This window comes from Homalodisca vitripennis, chromosome 1, assembly GCF_021130785.1.
Source record: "Homalodisca vitripennis isolate AUS2020 chromosome 1, UT_GWSS_2.1, whole genome shotgun sequence".
Taxonomy (NCBI): domain Eukaryota; kingdom Metazoa; phylum Arthropoda; class Insecta; order Hemiptera; family Cicadellidae; genus Homalodisca; species Homalodisca vitripennis.
Window position 1 is genome coordinate 194,996,749 of NC_060207.1, and position 22,703 is coordinate 195,019,451.

General features: G+C 35.4%; 1 pseudogene; it reads left to right on the plus strand.

Moving 5' to 3' along the window:
• Positions 1–22,703, plus strand: part of LOC124354483 — a 395,581-nt pseudogene that overhangs the window by 221,708 nt on the left and 151,170 nt on the right.

The window sequence follows — 22,703 nt, forward strand, 5'->3', positions numbered from 1 at the left end:
ATAATTTTCAAGATTAAGTGTAAAAATGAGAAAAATAACCACAAATTCAGTTCAGTATTGTCTGTACTAAAAATTGTTTATGGAATGAACTCTATATATAGTCAAGGTAAATAAATACATTATTGTATATATAAAAGACTTTTACATGTGTAAAACCATATTATTATTCGACAAATCTAAATTCATGTATGTGTTGGATGAATGTTCTAATAGAGAAGATTACAGACAAGGTTAAGTAAATCTAATCGTAACAACACACTGTGATATGCAAGATTCATCCAAGTTTTGTGTCAAGGTCACGCACGATATACCAAACACTCTAGGGAACAGGACGTTTACTTGCTCTGACCACTTGGGAACTTGGAGTGCTTCCTAAGTCTTTTGTGTTACACCACTTTTATTTGATTTGTTTACTTCATTTTGTCTGTTAAGGGTTACAGCTCTCTTATTGGATAGTTTTTGGGACTGTATGAATACTTTGTCCATTAACACTCATATTAACCACACAACTGGCTGGTTACTTTGTTGGCCCTGAAAGATCAGTTGTTAGACATTATTAGAAGAAATGTCTTTATTAAGATATCCACCCTTTAGCATCACAAAAATTCTTGGTCGTACACGATTTCTTCTGCAGATTTTATTGTCTATGTGGGCAAAAAACTCAATTAAATAAATAATTTTGCAGTCCGTTACTTAAATAATAATAATAGTAAATAAATAGCTAGTCTTGTACTCTAGACAAATTTGTGAAGTATTCTTAACAGATTGGTCCATAAATCTGAACATTTTATATTTTTGTAGATGTGTATATATTACATTTGTATGTTTATAAAAAAAATCATTTAACCTTTTTATAATTTTAAAAATACTTTAACCTTTATAAAGAAAAATACATTCTTTTTCATGAAGAAAAATGTTTTATTAGAATTAATAATGAGAACAAAATTTAGCACCTGTCATTTAAATTTGTAGAAATCACTTGAATAAAACAATGTTTACTACCAAATGCACAAGAAGAGGTTCAGACAGCTTTAACATCATTAGCTTACTCAAATCAATAACAAAATCAGTATATTACATGGATATTTTTGTTATGAGGTTATAAGCATTTCCATTGACTATCCAATATCCACAAATCAAATGCTGCTTGTTCACTATAGACACACATTATTTACAAATATTTGCACATTGTTCTGAACTGTTTTTCAACTCTATTTACAAGTGTACTTGCCAGGAAAGTACCACAGCTGCTCTGCTCACTGGATCTTGAACATGTACAATACAGTTCTCGACCAGGAAAATTTCCTTGAAGACTTATAATCTTTTCCTTTATATTAAGGAGGAAAGATAAATCCATAGCGCTCCGAACAGCTGACTGAAAACGTAAATGTTACTGACAAGTATAAAAGAAAACAGTTGAAAGAGGTTAGAATAGAACAAAATTGTATTGAACTCAAAGATATTCTAGATGCCAAAAAATATGATCAGTGGTTATACTGAAATGTAATAAGAAAGAAACTCAAGTAGCAGTATGTTTTTTATAACAATTTTTGAATAACTGCTCAAACAATTAATATAGATTAGTGGATTAAAATTTTACTGTTTATAATCCACTAATGTATATGGCACAACATTCATATTAATAAAAATTCTTGTTCAAAAGTTATAAAAGTGTATGTTTTTGTTTTATATAAATGCACTTAATAGCTTCTGTGATTATAGATATTTTTTATTGTGCGTTTATGTTTAACGAGCCGGCTGTTATGAAATGATTTTGAGATTTATCTTGTGAGAACAATGTTAATCCTTAAAACACCTTTACATCCTTATTTTTCTGGTACTTACTATGTATATTTTAAATGTTATCCAATTTCGGTAAATTGGTTTGCATAGAAGAAATACTTCTCTCAGTATTAGGATTTTTTAGAATTCCTTTTGTTTTTATATTCCTCTATTGTTTTTGTACCTGCTGACATCTAAAACAACTGCCTATATATAAAACAATGTTTATTTTCTTATTTTAATAAAAGTGATTATTTTGGAATTTATTTCTCTGAACAATTCTGAATAATAGTGTATAAAACTTATTAACATTTACATAAATAATATAAAAATTAACCTAACACTCAAGCAAATGCAGATTAAATTTGCAATATAATATCTTAAATTTACATAGATAAACTACATTTTATTGTCATACAAACTATACTTCTGAAATTTAGCGTATAATTCTGGAATGAAATTTGTATATGATTTGTTTTTTATACATGTATAAATTAGGTATAAATGTAATTCAGATATAAAGATATTTTTTAAATTTTCATGGTTTTACGTAAAAATATACCTATTTATATTTTCAAACTATATAAACGATATATTTCTGAAAATAGAATACATTTCAAAATTAAATTGGTATGTTGTATATTTCTTTATACATTAAAAGTTGGGTATAAATCAGAATTTCAGGATACTTTTTTTACAGTTGTACATACGTTTTTAAAGGATTGTAAAATGGTTATACAATTAAATGATAAAAATTAAGAAATAATTTTCTTTGCCCTTTAATGAGTAAATTGATGTATAACATGATGTAAACATTTGGGGCATTAGTTGTGGTTGGCCTAAAATATTGTGACACTACAGTTGGTTTGCGTGCCACTCCTAGGGTTAAAAATGCTCATCCTGATCAAAGAGTAAGGAGGGAGCAGGTCTTGGGTTTCTTGATGTAAACAAACTACTCTAATGTAAGTTGTTTTGTCAAATGAATAAGTTAATTATTATTTAGTGCCAAAACTAAATTTATTGTTAAAATTGACAATGACACTAATGTTTTTTAAATGTTAATGTATTAAATATTTATTCAGTCATTTATTTTGAATTCAATTAAGAGTTTCTTAAGATGTTTACTGGTCTAAATATCGCTTGCATTCATTTTGCACTGTGTAATCAATTAAATTGCATTCCAAATTTGCAGTTCATGTCGTAAATCATTGATCGAGATTTTATTAATTTTACATTAGAAACATATTCACTCTTTCTAATTAACGAGCTGCTTAATACCTAATATTTTATTATTTATGTCATTGTGGAATATTTTTTTATAAATTATTCATTTAAATGACATAACACAAAATTATTTCTAACAACCAAGATTCCCAGATTTATGAATGTGAGTACTCATCAAATAAAAAAAAACAAATTACTTATATTTCTTTTATGGCAAAAGTATTTGGTAATTAAATAAATGTATTTACAAATATCTAATACTCAAAATTGAATTTTAAAACTATTAGTGGTTCCAAATGAATCACCCGAGTTAAAGTTATTGAATGTTTATATAAGCAGCCCCTAACTCAAATATGGTTTTTAAAATTTTCAGGAATTGTTTGCAAAAGTATCCACAGCTGAAAAGTATATTAAAAATTTTGTTAACTTTAAAAAAGAGTTACCTTGTATTTAAACATTTGTTACATTGAAACTAATTAATTTAATTAATCTAATTCAATACTAAATATATCAAGGATAGGGATTACTCGTAATCAATTACAAAAGGTTAATATTGAATAACAGCAATACTAATTGTAGCTTAAAATTGAAACCAGTAACAATCCTTGCTGTGTTGGGATGTGGTTTATGGAATGTCTGCATATGAGAGCTCACTGCCCATGCTGAACATTGGGTGATACCAATGGTGATCTCACATATTTGTTACTGTTGAGCTAGGTATGTCTTATGTATGTACAAACAATCCTCACTATGTTCTGATGTGGTTTATGGAATGTCTGCATATGAGAGCTCACTGCCCATGCTGAACATTGGGTGATACCAATGGTGATCTCACATATTTGTTACTGTTGAGCTAGGTATGTCTTATGTATGTACAAACAATCCTCACTATGTTCTGATGTGGTTTATGGAATGTCTGCATATGAGAGCTCACTGCCCATGCTGAACACTGGGTGATACCAATGGTGATCTCACATATTTGTTACTGTTGAGCTAGGTATGTCTTATGTATGTACAAACAATCCTCACTATGTTCTGATGTGGTTTATGGAATGTCTGCATATGAGAGCTCACTGCCCATGCTGAACATTGGGTGATACCAATGGTGATCTCACATATTTGTTACTGTTGAGCTAGGTATGTCTTATGTATGTACAAACAATCCTCACTATGTTCTGATGTGGTTTATGGAGTGTCTGCATATGAGAGCTCACTGCCCATGCTGAACACTGGGTGATACCAATGGTGATCTCACATATTTGTTATTGTTGAGCTAGGTATGTCTTATGTATGTACAAACAATCCTCACTATGTTCTGATGTGGTTTATGGAATGTCTGCATATGAGAGCTCACTGCCCATGCTGAACATTGGGTGATATCAATGGTGATCTCACATATTTGTTACTATTGAGCTAGGTATGTCTTATGTATGTACAAACAATCCTCACTACGTTCTGATGTGGTTTATGGAATATCTGCATATGAGAGCTCACTGCCCATGCTGAACATTGGGCGATACCAATGGTGATCCCACATATTTGTTACTGTTGAGCTAGGTATGTCTTATGTATGTACAAACAATCCTCACTATGTTCTGATGTGGTTTATGGAGTGTCTGCATATGAGAGCTCACTGCCCATGCTGAACATTGGGTGATACCAATGGTGATCTCACATATTTGTTACTGTTGAGCTAGGTATGTCTTATGTATGTACAAACAATCCTCACTATGTTCTGATGTGGTTTATGGAGTGTCTGCATATGAGAGCTCACTGCCCATACTGAACATTGGGTGATACCAATGGTGATCTCACATCATATTTGTTACTGTTGAGCTAGGTATGTCTTATGTATGTACAAACAATCCTCACTATGTTCTGATGTGGTTTATGGAGTGTCTGCATATGAGAGCTCACTGCCCATGCTGAACATTGGGTGATACCAATGGTGATCTCACATCATATTTGTTACTGTTGAGCAAGGTATGTCTTATGTATGTACAAACAATCCTCACTATGTTCTGATGTGGTTTATGGAGTGTCTGCATATGAGAGCTCACTGCCCATGCTGAACATTGGGTGATACCAATGGTGATCTCACATATTTGTTACTGTTGAGCTAGGTATGTCTTATGTATGTTCAAACAATCCTCACTATGTTCTGATGTGGTTTATGGAGTGTCTGCATATGAGAGCTCACTGCCCATGCTGAACACTGGGTGTTACCAATGGTGATCTCACATTTTTGTTACTGTTGAGCTAGGTATGTCCTATATATGTACAAACAATCCTCACTATGTTCTGATGTGGTTTATGGAGTGTCTGCATATGAGCTCACTGCCCATGCCAGCTCTCGGACTGATCTTTCAGAATCAGTACAAAGACGCTTATTTGATGTTAAAATCTGCTTAGTGACTAAATATTTTTACTATTTAGGAAATAACTAGCTTATCCCCAAATCCCTATAAAGAATATGAACCATTCATTGTGATATGCCTTGTAGTAATAGCCAAGCGTGGACACATGTTTTATTTGAACAAATTCTTGACTCAGAACGTATTTCATTAGTGGCTCTTCAACACTGCAAAGTATATTTAATGTATTTATATAGCCTGAAAAACTACATTTTATTATTGATAACTTTTTCTATATGCATAATGTATCTAACATAGTTCAGTTGTACTCTTGATGAGAAAAAGAATACCGATTCCCCTAAATTACACTATATTTTTATATTTTGTAATGTTGGTTTCTCTGATGTCTAAACAATGCAAATTGTTTGTTTTGAGCTTGAGCGTGAGGTGAATTGAAGCTAATCTCAAGATTCATATTTTTTCCATATAATGTTCATACTATTGAGAGTAACACACCCAATTTTCTGAACAATTTAGTCAAAATCTAAATCCAATAATAATTAAAACTAGACATTCTTTACTGCTTACATATGTCGGCAATAAAGGAGTTAAATATCCAATCCAATCTGTTTTTGAGTTGTACATTTATTAGATTTTTAATAATTGTCCACTTGTTACTTGTTAATGAAAATTATAATTTATCTTTTATGAGTTTTGTAATCACCAAAATCCAACAAAAATTAAGTTTTTGGTGGACTCCCTGAAGTCAAAAAATCTAAGATTTATTTGATTTAAAGCTATTTTTACCTTGAAAAATTCTTGAGAAAATATAAATTTAAGTCAAAACCAGTAAACAAAAATAATTGTGGACTCCATGCATCATGATGATATTGCATGCATTGTGCTGTTGGACTTAAAGGTGTCAATTTCCTACTTTAGAACACATCACTGTTATTCAGGTGAAGAATTAATTGAATTAGATTACAAACATCTATTCATGTTATTTGTTTCACACATTATAATGTAACTGTGTTATCGTGGTAGGAAAATGGTTGAATACATCTCATCTCACATCTCATCTTTGTGTTGAGGTCTTGGAATATTCTTTGTCTTCCATATCAGAGTTAAGAAAATAATTAATTTCCACCAGAAGTTACAAAACCAACAGCCGATTTTAGAACATCAACATGTAAGGTGTATTCAATCTAGAACTTATTGTAACTGATGTGATGACAATGATCTTGCTCATTACATGTCTTACAGAGGGTAGTATCAACAGAGTGATCCAGCACAATGCAATCTTGCACAATGCAGTGTTGTTTTAAAAATGTTTAGTTAAAAGTATTGCACCAGCACAATGATACTGGTGGAGTGAGAGGGAGGGATTTGTTTTATTACTAGTTGGAAACAAATGTTTGAGTGGTGAGACCAGAGAGAGGGAGGGGGCGGTATTGATTAGATGTGAGGGGCTCCACAGTCACACAAACACACATGCATTTAAATGGAAGCTGTAATACCAGGAAAATTGGCTCAGCTATTTTTGTATCCCAGGATAGATTCCCAGGGCAGTGTAGTGCTTTCCCTTTGTAATTAAATTATTTAATGCGAATTCTCGGCCATGTTGTTGACTGACTAACTGGAATGCTATATTACAGGCTGATAGATGCATGCATAAAATGAGATTTTTCTCGTTAATGTCTCTAATTTTATTTATTTAATCTATTTTAAAACCTGGTGTAAAATATAAAACATATTATTTTTAATTTGCACACAATTATTTTTATGATTAACCATACTATTAATTTGGAATGATATCAATAAAAATACAATAGTGTACATAATAATTTTTAAGAATGGTATCTTATTGTTTCAGTTTTAGTTTTATTTCCTAGATTCTGTCATATTATTAGTATTTAATTAATATAATTTAGTTGTTGTGTTAACATGTACACTATCAGTTTGTTATTTTATCAGATCTTTTAGTTCAATCAAGTAAGGATTTAGAATATTGGTTAATTTGGGTAGATTAATTTTTTGAATTATAAGTAGCTTTTCCTGGCGGTTCTCTATTTAATAAACTCAATAAAATTGTGTATGATTGGATATCTAACATCTGAAACTTGAGAGAAAATGTTGTCATCATACTACCACACGGTGAAACCCTAACAAGTACCACAATGTCCTGTGTGAACATAACTGTCATTTTCCTGCATAATGAATTTATCTGTCTTACTAGATGTTTAATGTATGAACATTTTGGAATTCCTAGACATAGTGATAAACCTTTGTTGTAGAAACGTCACGATAGTTATTTAAATATTAATGTAAGGAAGAAAAGTTGAAACTGTGAGAGGTGTAATTTATGCAGACTGGCATAAAATGTACCAAACATGTTCAGGCACCATGTTTTTATTATGAAATCCCCTAATTCAGTGATTCCTGTCTGGTGCCCTTCAGAGAAGTTTTCTGTTTCTAGAAGGCAAATGAATTTTTTTTAACAAAACCTGTATACAACATAATCAACACCATACTTTGGACCTTTATGTAGGTACTGGTCTGCATGACACGTAAACCTACAATAGGTTGTTGCTTAATTTTGTATGTATAAACCAGTGTTCTGTTAAAACTAAAAGTTTATTTCTTAGTATAAGGAACATTTTACATGTAGATCATCATACTTGTATAAACAGCTTTGTAATAAAATCACAATGCTTTAATTCATAAATATGTTAACTCTGCTATTTTTTATTAACTAATTGTTACATTTATCTCTTGTTTTTATTGGACGCATTATTCAAACTAAACCCAACTTGAATGCATTAGGGTTGAAATGTCTTGTATTTAACTGTGAAACTATAGAGTCATGAGCTGCAACCAAATTTCCTCCTAGTTCTTCTCATGCTTCATCTCACACTGCAGACTGATTATCTGACAAAGGTATACAGCATTGGCGTATAATAGGGTACACTAATGAGGAAGAGGATAAAATATCTGACAGTCATACAGCATTAGCTTATGACAGGGTATTCTAATGAGGAAGAGGATAAAATATGTGGCAAGTACATACAGCATTACCTTATAGCAGGGTTACTAATAAGGAAGAGGATAAATTATCTGAGAAAATTATACAACATTAGTTTATAACAGGATACACTAATGAGGAAGAGGATAAATTATCTGAGAAAATTATACAACATTAGTTTATAACAGGATACACTAATGAGGAAGAGGATAAAATATCTGACAGTCATACACCATTAGCTTATGACAGGGTATTCTAATGAGGAAGAGGATAAAATATGTGGCAAGTACATACAGCATTACCTTATAGCAGGGTTACTAATAAGGAAGAGGATAAATTATCTGAGAAAATTATACAACATTAGTTTATAACAGGATACACTAATGAGGAAGAGGATAAAATATCTGAGAAAATTATACAACATTAGTTTACAACAGGGTATACTAATGAGGAATAGAATGCAAATATTGGAGCAGCAACCACTTGATCAACATCCTGGTTTACTGCTACCCACTGAGCCAACAAGTTGAAATTGTTAAATTCTTCAAAACAAGAATTACAATTTTTTTAGCATTATAATTATATGCTCATGTTTTTCAACTTTGAACTGAGTATCTCGTTGTCTGAATAAGTAATAACTCGGAAATATAAGCTCAGTAGAAGATAACGGGAAAACAAAAATCAAAGATCATAAATAAATGAGGATCTTGGATTTTCCATAGAGAGCTTATAAACAGTCTTACAGACGTGAGTTATTGGAATGCACAGAGAGATTTATGTGACAGAGAGATACTAGTAGGTTTATTAAGGTAGTTGGTTTTCAGTGTGCACTAAGAAATTTATCAAATTTAAACATTGACTGTTTAATTTATAAACATAACAATATTTTAATAGTATTACAGCCAACTAAAATGTTAAGAAACTGTTTTTAAAAATTTTACGAAAATTAACTGAAAAAATAAAATAAAGCGTAAATCCTGAAATATAAGGATAAACACGCAAAAATAATCAAAGTAGTTTTTGCATGCTAAAACGGTTTTGCAATCCATCCAATGGGTTTAGAAAAATATCGCGTTTCTTCTGTCATTTTAACACGACGGTGTCCTTGGTCATGTCATTGTCCGCTCAAATCATCCATCGTCAATAATGAACTTCACAAAGAATTAGCAAAAAGTACCAATTTTAGTGTGGGGAGGGGGGTTCATAGCTGGATCGTAAAATAATGCGCCATAAAAATATAAATTAATCGTTTGTGCATCGTATTACAAAGCACGTTTAAAATAGATTCAAATACATATATAGCATCAGATTAGGCCTGGTGATACTGTTTATAAGAGAGGTTTCCCCGCGTGCGCGTGCGAGTGTGTGCGGCGCGAGGCTCGTAGGAGAGGTGCAAGACAAACATCGGCTCCTGATGAGTATTGGGAAGTCCGCGACACCGACACAGAGTAGTGCAGTAGAATAATTTAGTTGTCGGAGATCAATACAGAGTAGAGCATGCACTGGTCTGGTCCTCAGTTTCCATGGAGACACGTGACTCTATATACGTCGACCTCATTTCTTCCGATCCAGTCAACATTCATATTGCCGATGTCGTCGTTTCATTATTTTATAGCGGACGGTTAAGCACTCTCCGAGTGTTATTTCTTGCCGCGACGCCACCGAACGCACTGCGTGGTGAGAGATGTCGCACGGGTGTTTGTCACTGGGTAGCGGACGTGGGAGTAAGAATATTAATACAAATTTATTAGAGAAAATTGCATTTTTTTCTCCTCGAACACAGTTTTTAGAAACTTTTAAACCAATTTAATTTAAGATTAAATTTGTATTCATCTCCAGAAATATTTTGCTAATTACGATAGAAAACGTCATTTGCCATTATGTGTTAGGTTAGTTATTTACCTGAAGAAGAGATCAGATTGTGAAGATCTCGAAACGTAGTGTTACTGATTTGTTATTTAACTGAACGATAGCAAATGTCCGGAAAAAATCCTGTTTTCTTCACAATCCTTCCATCGTTAAAAATAAACTTGAAACAAAGAAAACGTCAGTTCGTAGCCTTTTTTCCAATTCTTAACTTTAAGGAAAAATACAAATCCAAAGGATTTCTATATAGAACTATATAGACAAACATTGCCTCCAAAATATCGTTTTAACTACTTCCTCAAACTTGTTTGGCCTGAGAGAAAACAAATCCTTTGTAGTTAGTTGACATTTAGTTTACAATAAATTTTATTTAGTTGTAGTAGTAAAACAAAATATTACTGCACATTTAGGTAACATATGTGTAATACTGTAATATTGTAAACAACAAATCGTACTCAAACTTGCTCTAGTTAATGGAGATCATGTTTTTACAGATGAAGGTAATTGTACAAAAAAAGTGGGTTTGGGAGTTTGCCATATCTGCCAACATGCTTAAAAGTTTCAGGCATAAGCTTATATAAACTTGTTTATATTTCGTTAAATTACAGAATATCTTTCAATGAAGAAATGTTTGAGCTTTTTACAGCTTCATGTTAATTCAAGACAACATATTTGGCTATGTAATTAGTGTGGCTTATGACAAAAGTGCACAACATTGCTCTGAATAACTCGAGAATAGATGGCATTAGAATGCTGTTTAACCTGTTTTGACGCTATGACTACACAGACAGGCTCAGTGTGCAATGTTTCACCACATATAACATTCCCTAGCAAACACGTTCACTAATTTGGTTTGGCAGAAAGTACAAATTCTATGTCATAAATTTAATTTTACTATCATCTTCAGATACGAACTGTTACACAAATACTGTATTTTTATTTGAAACCGTTAAAAAATGTAACTAATCAAGGGAATGTATTTCTGTTGACAGCAAAAATGGTGTTTGACAAATACTTTATTTTTAATTGAAGATTTGAAACAAAAATCCTTGCAAATGTATACGATTCGTGTAAATTGTATTTTTGTAGAATGAAAAATTGTATAACAAATTACACGAAAATATAGGGATAATCCATTATGCTGCTGAATGAATAATGCGAACAGACCATTTTTAGGTAGCCTATAGTTTTGTTATGACAACCTACAATATGCTTATTGTATCTTTGTGACATGTTTGGTAATAAAATAATTAAAATGTATATTTTGATTACATGTTTCGTATATTCGTACCAGTCAATAATGCTCGCTTAAAACCCTAAACACGACCAGCAATCGTAGTTCGCCAATAAAATGTTATCATTTTGAATTAATTAATGCTGCTGGTATCACAGTTCCGCTTTTATCACGATCACAGTCTACCATGCCGCAAGAGCAAATGAAACTCTACGATGAAGCGTCTGACGTAGAATACAGCAGGCCCCGTATATCGCGGTAGACGGCTGCAACGACTGAGGTGTCATGTATCACGTCCATTCACGTCTCGTAAGTCATGGGGCTAGTTGTTTATCTGACCGCAAAGTACTAAGGAAAATAGGGTTTAAGGTAGTGGAATCGATTTCGGGTTTGGAGAATATTTTTTATGTTTAGTTCATAGCTCTTTATAACAAATTTGACTACAGAAAAAGTAGATATTTTTTATCACTCCATGTGATAGGAATTTAAAGTTGGAGAATTATAGATTTTGTGGTCAGTCCAAAATAAAAACTATTGGAACAACAACAATGTGAAATATTTACATCATGGCCGTGAGTTATAGCCTGAGGAAATTATATTTTTGTATTTTATAAATTAATTTAGTTGAGAAAACCAGTATTAAAGACGTGTTATTTTCTTGATTTATATTTGATTAAATAAATATAAGTATCTTAAGTCATAGAAGGATAAAAAACAAGCCACTCCCCGAAGTTATGTCACGGTTTTATTTAGGACTGATTACGAAATTGTCTAAATGCCTGTCAATTTCACGTTGAGTGATCAAAATATGACTTATGCTTTTTCTGTATTCAGGTAAGTTATCTTAAAGAGCTATGAATACAATAAATCGATTGCACCATTGTAGGTAAGCATAATACAATTTTTGATGTGCTCATGTACACGCTTGTATTTCAACATCTTTTCCCCAAAAGTGTGTATACTGTACAATACACTAAAACCGTGATTTCAACAGACAACATATACACAAGCATAGCATGGACGTTAATCCATGACGTGAGCGCGTGTGTGTACAGTCTAGAGCTCATCGTGTTGGGGATTATCACACTTATCAACGGGGGAAGGACCAAACCAGTTACTGTTTGAGCAGTGAATAGTAAGCAATGGGTTGTTTGCATTAGGGAAGAATGGGGTACGTCGTCGTTGAGACTTCATTCAGAGTATTTAAAACCTGAGTGTAATATCCTGGATTTAAAAAAATTCGTCGCTTATACTGGAGACAATCATGTTTTTAGAACAGTGAAGGAACTATTTCATGCCTTTTTACTACTTAAACATTTAAATGTATCAGTACATCACTTGAATATTAAAAAAATGACATCAGAGCAAGCGTGGAGGAAGATTTATTATGTTTATTCAATTTAGTTACGAACATTTGCCATAAAGTTAGTAGAAATTTATATACGCGTATTTTGAAAGCAATGAAGTGTACGTATTTCCTCGGTAATTTTATTTAGTTCCACATTTTTGTGGCATCTACGCAAGCGTGGGTTTCAGATTTTTAGCTATGCAAAACACTAAGGGATTAGTCAAAATATAACGATATGCATTTGTAAAAATTTCGATTTTCCTGAACATTGACAGATTCCTAGTAAGATACTCCAGTCAGTTTCAGTAAGTACATGTTCAATTATAGTACTTTTACAGTACAGTAGCTATTTATAGTATAACAAGAGTAACCTGGTCAACTGCGGGATCTACTTTCTGGAGTATATTAGAGACGTCCCTTTCCCATTGTTAACCGTGTGGCCCGTGCTTCCAACATCAGTGAGCCCGAGACTATACATAAACACCCCCTCCCAACCCACATTGTACTGTGTGAGCTCCCAACACGGTGCGGTCCACCTCCAGTCAATTATAATACACATTCAACTATAGTACTACTACATTAACAATCTATACAATCACAGGAAAACCTGGTCGACTGCGGCATCTTCTTGCTGTAAATTAAGTTGGGATCGTCCTTTTCCCATTGTCAAACGTGTGGCCTGTGCTTCCAATCAGTGAACCCGTAAGTTGTACTTACATCTCCCAATTAATATTGTACCTCCATCTGAGATATATATTTATATTTTCTGTTGATACTTTACTCGGCTCTTTTTGTGTTAAAATGAAATGCACATTGTGTCCAGACCACAGTCTGTGGGACCTGAATATGTAGTTTGTTTACAGTATGTTCGACCTGAGACGGTTGGTACTGGCTTTCTACAGCATCAGGTGCACAGGCGACAGAACTAAGGTCGACGCGACAACAGGATCGGATTACAGTGACCGCTTCCAGGTTTGGTAATTTGAACGTGTGGGCAACGGAAGGGATGTGGTCGTATTATCGAAAATACAGACGATTTTCAACAGAAGAGTACTCCATTCCCGTTGTATATTTCGGCTGGAATAGAATTCTTTTTATTTACTTTGTTAATGGTCTCGTCGAGGAGCGAGGTTTAGAGTGCAAAGTTTGTCCGCCTTGCTTTCTGAATCGACAACTTGTCAAAAGCCTCTGAAGTTAGGTTTTATTTATCTTGGATTTAATCAATCACAGTGAGGCATAGAGTGATTTTAGAATCCAATCCATGACCCTTCTGTCCACAACGGGCCTCCCCGTCATTAAAAACTATATTAAATTTAAGGGCAGATTTACTAAGGAAAATTTAAGTAGTTTATGATGTAGTAAAAATTAAAATTACATATTTTTTTACATATGCTTCATTCTTACAAATTTTGTAACCTATAGAGATGTTGTGGGTGGTTAAATCAGGAGGGTGGAGGTTTCAATTTTCCTCACTTTCTCCTCTAGCTGTGGGGATCACACAACTGTAGCTCCCACAACCTTAGGGGTGATCAATGTAGTCGCATACAGGGGACCTCAGAAGATAATCGAGAAATAAACTATTGGACATGATAAATCCACGTCATAACAAAAGCTAAGTTATCATCGGCTTATCATTTGCAGTCTAGAGTTTCTGCTGAGGGGGTTTCTTTGCTCATAAGTAAAGACACCGGGTAAGCAAATCCCCATTTGTCATTTCTGGCTACGGCACTGGCTTTAACTGTACGGTTGACAAGAACTGAGGTGCAGGTCGTCAAGTCTAGCGGTGCGATATAATTGCGGTAGTTTAGAATCACGGCTCGACAACATGCCGCGACGTACACCAACTCTTAGTATCTTGGTATTATCTTGAAGTCACTCTTGAACTTGGGTACTACAGTATATCTAGTCCAACTTTTCCAACTTCCGATCACGTTGGACGATCTAGTACGTGGTGTGAGATCGGGAAAGTTCCTCTGGTCATCAGTGCGGGTTTCGGTGTCATCCCGCACTTCTGGTAAAGAAATAGAAAAACATTCCTCGAGATAGTACCCAAGTTCAAGCTCACATGTGAGGTCATAAAGGTTACATTTAACTTGGGTACCACTAAACATTTATGATAACATAATCTAAACCTACTTATATCGCGTAATAACAAGTAGTAGATAAAGACAGAGTGGCTTCCGGATAATACCAAGTCATTGTACAGTAATTTTTTCCGCCCTAATTGGAACGATTTTCATAGTTTCTTTTTTTCAAATCCTCGAAAGGTAAAAGTTACGATTAAAACAATTTACCCACTAAGTGTTTGTACTTAGACCACTTAAATTTGATTTTTTGATATTTTATTTATGAACTTAACCGCTTTGACAGTACGTTTTTTTCATATCCTAGCGATATGTACACTCGTAAATATGTTCCACTTAAGTGGAGTAAAGAACCGTATAATCCTAACTTTACGGCCTACATGTAATCATGTTCATTTTATAAAAAAAACACCCTCAAACCTAGAAGTAGACAACTGTTTGATGCAGAAGACGTGTAAGTTTTGCCTGAATCTTCGGAAGGTATTAGGATTTCTAATTTCGATTCTGATCTGTTCTATTCGATTTGATCTTTCGAGTTGACGAGGATTCGTATGATAGTGTTCGTTATCCTCTTTTATGCTGCATTCGTTCAAGAACGAATAATTGATACTATTTTTTACACTAAAACAGTGAATTAATTCATAGGAAATTGCTTAATACAACTTATATTGATAAAAAAGAAATTCAAGATAAGTTAGTTATAGAAAGAAAATTTGCGCTACAGTTGGTTCCTTGATTATTCTTTCTCTTCACCCGTTCACTTTGTTCGTCAAGATCGTTCATTGCTGATCCAAGGTTGGACTGCAGGCTGTATTGTTCAACACCGTTGTGCTGTCATCACTTTTTTATATGTAAAAAAGGTTGTTTTGTATAAATCTGAGGCAATTTTCTTTTGTTAACAACAGTCTGTCTCGAATGAATGGTTTTAAAGTGTCAGATAAATTTATAAAAATTTCGAATTTTGAAGGTAAAGTTTAAGTTATTTTAACCGGCCAGAAACCAAACTTCAAATGATTTAAAAGACATAATTTATATCTTAAATTTCCTCCGGACCTTTCTTCGCTCACCCAACCCCACGACAACAGACCCTGGGCCATTCTTGAAAAGTAGCTCATTCCCCACGCAACATACTGCGGAGACATGTCTTTTTTTAAGAATTTACGAAAGTAAATAATTGAATAGGAATTATGTGTGGTTATATTTTCCAATTTATTCAATATAGTAGACTACATAGCATGGACGCGAATTCAAATACAAAGCATCTCACAGCGTGTAGTAAAGCTCGCACGTTTTTACGATCTTTTCGATTGGTGCTTGGTTGGGTGTATTTCGTACAGCCTAACGCTCAAATACAAATCGATCCAGCCAAGAAGCTAACAATTAAGTCCATCACGATGTATTCAATATATAGGCCTAACCTGTACGGCACTCTGTATGTTTGTATACAATGGAGAGTTTCGTATACATTTTTATTTATTATATGGTTCTACACTATCACCAGTATAGAGTATACACTTAATTGTAACAGACTTAGATTTTTTTTTCTTTCCATTGTAAATTTACATTATTTTGTTGAACTCATACTAGTCTTTACTTAGACTTTCTTATTTGTCCAGTTTCCACATATTGAGTAGCTCAAATGTGAAACTTGACTGCACTTTCTTGTTGATACAGATGCTTTATATATTTAATTCAGTCTCTATAACCATCCTACATTTACACACAAGTTATTAACAAGCATATACCAGCGAATAGTTATTTTGTGTAAATTGAAATTGCGTTATTGGAAGATGTTGATATTATTGAGAAAAGGCAAATATTCACGATGGCATCCACACCGTCACAAGTACTGCGGCGTCTGCAGGAAAAGGAATAGTGTAGAATGACAGTCTGTTGAGTGGAGTGTACTGACACGAGAGTGAAGCGACAAGACCGCTCGCGGCGCCTCCGAGCCGAAGGAAACGGCAGCTGAATCCTAGACGAAACCGGTTTGTTACTACAGAGTCGAGTCCGAGTAGTAAGTCTGTCGCGCAGCACAGTTAATTGTGGGTACTGCCTGAAATGTGGGCCGTTGTGTGCACTAAGGGGAAGGTCACTGGCCCGTGACACCGGCGAGACACGCACAGCCCGCCGTCCACACACCTCCGTGGCGCGCGATCACATGTACATTAGTATTATAAGCAGCAAACCCTTTCTTATACGCGCACCACGCTGGATCCGACTCGTTGTGGTGGATTCCCCGAGTCTATTCTTCCGGTTCAACCACTTCCGCAGATACGTAACCATGGAGATAATCGTGAAGTATCCTGCCGCCTTAAAATATAGTGAACAATATTTGTGTGTGTGTAGTGATGAAAAACATTGAGCATACTTTTAATATTCACATACTCAGAATATCTATCCCTACACCTTTTTACCCGATAGATTTTTCATATTTCCACTTTACATTTCATACCCGATTTATACGATATGTGTATTTTGACATTTGCACACCCGTAACTTAAAATGACCATTTTGAATTTTCTGTTCTAGCTGTGGAAAAAACGCACAACAAATGTGATAAATTAATGTTTTAATCTCTTCCGTGGATGTTTTTTTTTTATGAAATCATTCACTTTTTGCTTGTTTACAGACCGGTCCAAAAAGCGAATGGATAAACTCTTGTTATAGTTGGCCGAGAGCGTGAGCGGACAGAAGCGGATGTCCTTCGGTGTCTGATTGGCACGGAACCGACGACCCCGCAGTTACCCAACAGACAATTATCGCAGCTCGGGGAATCTGTGGAAGAAAACACCGCGTTTCACCGCCAACAACCGCGAACCAGCTGGAAACCGCACTCTAAACAATGTACGAACTGACTTTTCGGTGTCTGATTGGCAGAAACCGACAACACCGCGTTGCTCCAACAACCGCGAACCCGCTAGAAACCGCGCTGTAAACAGTGACCGAAGTGACTTTTCGGAGTCTGATTGGCAGAAACCGACAACACCGCGTTGCTCCAACAACCGCGAACCAGCTAGAAACCGCGCTGTAAACAGTGACCGAAGTGACTTTTCGGAGTCTGATTGGCAGAAACCGACAACACCGCGTTGCTCCAACAAACGCGAACCAGCTAGAAACCGCGCTGTAAACAGTGACCGAAGTGACTTTTCGGAGTCTGATTGGCAGAAATCGACAACACCGCGTTGCTCCAACAACCGCAAACCAACTAGAAACCGCGCTGTAGACAGTGACCGAACTGACTTTTCGGTGTCTGATTGGCAGAAACCAACAACCCCGCAGTTATCGCAGCTCGGGGGAAACTGAATAAGATAACACCGCGTTTCTGAATATTCGATTTGGCTGTTTATAACAATAGCTTTCCATACGTAACAACCAGAAAATGTGTAATTAAAGTAAGTACTTAGGTCAGAAAAGCAGTAACGTAATAACTTTTGTTACGGCCTGATTGGTCCTTCGTTACTACGTTGTATAATTTTATTTAGATACAAATAAAACCCAATTGAATTACTGTGCATGTTTGGAATCTCTTATGTATAGATTTATATTATTAACCTTTTTACTGTCACACCCAGTGTTATAGCAACTTTAGAAGAACTGGGTTGACAGTAAAGGTTAACATTTAGTCTTATTACAAATTAAAATGTATTTTAACCATTTCGCTGCCATTCCTAGCAGTGGTACACTAATGTAACGGACTACTAGACAGCAGGAGGTCCGGTTTTGAGCAGTGAAAGGTTAACATCATGTAGGCCCTACAGTCAGTCGCTGGTACTGTACAACGTTGTCACGTATCCCTTTCACTGTTCTACCAGGATGTAGTAGTCCGTTGTAACAATTTCTGCACTACCACCAGATGTAGGCAATGTAAGGGTTAACTAATAATCTAGCCAAGTTCTCTTTCAATTATTTTTAATTCACCAATGTCTCCACCACTTCTATATATAGCAATAGTAACCAATGTTGACGGAAAGCCGCGACGGCTGTTGTCTACTCTTGAATTCTCCAATTCGCAATAGGTACTTTCTTGGAAAAAATACAATCAAAATAAAAAATAATCAATACCATTGCATAGAAAGGCCGCCAATGTTTTGCAGCTTTCCATAATGTATCATTTAGAGAAGTATATTTTAGATTTTTTGACTAGAACTGTATTGTAACTTAATTGCAAAACGTTCTTAACTTTATTATTTTCATGAACTGTAGAGCTCTCTTTGCAACCTATTGGTCGGTCGTTATTTAGTTAATTCAGTGTAACTTACCTAAAGTAACCGTTGATATTGGACAGTCATAGGTAATATTATTTTCTCAATGCCTGAAAATTCTCCATAGTTGAAAGCTAATCCAAATATGTATATATGGGGAAAGTGTACAATTTGTGAGGTCGTCGGATTTGCGGTGACTGATCCCATGTTTACATTGCCAAGAATATAAACTGGAATGATAGTGGAAAGATAGTAATGTGAAAGGGAAACTGTGATATGAGTGACGGCATAATTCACAATATTGACTGCATAACTCACGGACAAGCGACATGATTCGGGCATAATTCGTTGCAGCTTTGGCGGAAATTTTAATTAACATAGTAAAATGTCTCGCGGAACCTTAGTGGTGATTTTCATAACCAGACCTTAGAACTCGTGCGGTTTACAGATTCCGCGCCAGATGAGCGTTCACGACGTAAAGATAATATTTGCTGGAACTGTAAGTCAGGCAGGGTTGAGCGTCATTGGGTGGTGATCTCGGTTATAGGCCGCTTTCGGGGCGTACGAACCACCAGGGTGCGGGTATTCCACACACTTCTGCCCACCAAATCGGTGTCGAACACCTGCTCCTCTCAGCGGCACTACTCACGATGCAGCCTCAGCCATAGAGCACAGTGTAAGGCGAGCAGAGAGTGAGAGAGAGAGAGGATCATTGACCAGTCTCAGCGTGTCCGTGTCCGCGCCTGTAGCTGGCTGCTGGCTGCCGGGTCTCCACTCTCCGCTCGCCCGCTCTGAAGAAATCAATTTGGTGTGGCAATAAACTGTAGTGTGTGGGAGGGGTAATGAGGCCCGGAGGGGGGGTGCTTTTATTTTGACTGTGTGCTGGGCTACATATCGATCCCTAGCATCCCCACCCCCTTCCTCCGCAGCGTCTCAACTCGAATAATTACTTTTATAATATATACTATTGGACCGCGGCCCGGGCCGGTCGTCGCACGTTGAATAGTAATAGACCTGGTCCCGCGACGTTACAACAGAAGCGTTAAATGTTGCCGTTAATGTTCTCTTTGTTGTGCTGCACGTTCGGGAACAGTAAGAAGGGGAATTAAATGTCGGAGTGGTCGTGTTGTCGGCCGTGCAGTGGTTTGGGTAACGCCGACGGAACGTTCGGTCACGATTCAACGTGTAAAACATTGGGTAACCGAGTTGAACGGTTTTACGTTTTATATGCATTTAACGTCGCGTTCCGATAACGACACAGAGCATTGTGTCTTGGTTAGGACACTTGTAGACATTTAGAACAGTAACAGTTAAAATATGTATAGCTCACTAAAACTTGTAATTTTCGAGAAACTCCAATGAAATAAATCTGAGTTAGTACATTACAAAGGACTTACCATTATCATTGCGGCATAATGGCAACGCACCTTAAATGCCTGCCTGGCGCAAGGTGCGGAACACAATATTCTGGTACATCACGTTGTAGCACTAGCCCGCGCGTTAGTTCAGCGGACCTTCCTCGTCACTACTGTAAAATATAGAGCACACATTTGTCGCCATATTTAGGTCTTAAGTGTTTTATACTTACAAGACACCAAATGATACTTACCACTTTGAAATAAAAACGATGTAGGTACGATTTATTGCATGTTTGGACACGGATCACTACTTTTTTTCTTACAAATATTGAATGATTTTACTCAATTTTCTACAGTAGTGTGAACACCATCCCTAAACTTCATATAATTCGATATGTTTTTGGATTTTAGGTGTGTTAAAATGTGTACATACACACTGAACTGAACGTTCGTTTTGAACATAAAGGGTATTTAATTTGTATTTCAAATGTTGAATTTGAGTGTTTTATAATCCACAATAAATGTAGGCCTACTTCAATTTTCAAAACCCGGAATGTATGTGATAAAAACAATTGAATTACAATAATTTTAGCAAACAACGAACTTCTAAAATAAAAACACACCGATTTGATGCCCCAATTCAATTTGTTGGCTTAGTGTATTAGTTGGTCTTGATGAGAGCTTGGAAACCTGAAAATTGTATCTTGGGTTTTGTCCAATTAGATCTTTTGGAAAACTTATTATATCTTCTAGAATACATTTCAAAATAGACCAAAACCATTGTTGTAGCTGCAGTCTAAGGCACGGTGCCGACTGCGACCGGCCCTGTCCGGCCCGGCCTTTTTGTGAAGTCGAAATACACGCAATCAAATGGACACGCAAACGTAATGGGCGGGTGTCCATTTGATTGTATGCATTTTGACAGAGTATAAAAGGCCGGACCGGGCCGGGCCGGTCACAGTCGGTGCCGTGCCTAAGTCGAAACCAAGAGATTATTTCAAATGAATTACTATGTGGATAGATTAATACTTTTATATTTGAGACACTTCCCATTCATTCTCGAACACTTTTGTAAAACACATTCTTAAGAATGCCATAACAGTGACAATGTAGAATAAGCGAATCAATTTTGAAAAAAATTCTGACCTGTTTATACAAAAGTTCCCGGAAAGGAAAGTAGTCATCTTTATATAAATAAACTAATATAACGGTGAATATCGATTGATTGATTTTACAAAACGTAACGAAAGGCTTTACCGAAGTCGAGAACTTTTGGCCGGATTAAGGAAAATAGGTGATTGATGACTCAATTTATAATCATTCCTTTTTTATGATTATAAATTGTATACAGTTTCAGGTCCCAAAAAAGGAACAACAGAGGTTATGAGGCTGCTCAGCAGTCCTCACTAACCTAGTTTTTTACAAAACTGAATATGGTGGGGTTTTTTTACCCAAATAATAGAATTAATTTCATGAACCAAGATGATCCTATGTACCAAGTTTCAACTCTAGGACCTTCTATTAAGAGTTAACGCACATACATGCAGACAGACGGACGAAGACAAAGACCTGTCGGGTTGTCTCTAATAACAACATGAGCAAAGTCGTACCAACTTTTTAATTTATTTGCAAACTTCAGTGCTGTATGTGAGTACGAAGATGGCAGCGCCAGGAAGGGAAATTATTGCGTATGGATGGAGATCAGCCATTGGGTGTCTGTGGTAATTGCTACACTGGTTTCCAAAATTTCGAGTAGGGTACGGACGGTCCCGACCGCTGGTACTGATGCTGACTGCTTGCCGACGAGTGTCTATACTCCGTCACTCAGAGCTACTTCGCTCTTCGGGCAAACCATTATAAGTACGTCTTCTATGTATGAACATTGAAATGTTTAAATATATAAATTAAATTCTCGGCCCATTTAAAGGAAATGAATTTCATCCTCTGGAAAATGATGGGATTGGATTGTTCAAGGTAATTTTGAAGGTTTAAATTTATTTTACTACATTCATTAAAAACTAATTAATGAACCAATTAATTGTGCTGAATTTTAAGGAGTATGGGAGGTTTAAAGTTAAAATATGTTTACTGTATAGACTTGCAACAAAAATATTTTCTGACGTATTTTTTACTTTCAGCTAAGTTTAATGTTTCAGACCTATTTAAGTTCAGCTCTAGACTAGATGTTATGGTACCGCTGATATCAGGTATCAAAAACTAAACGGC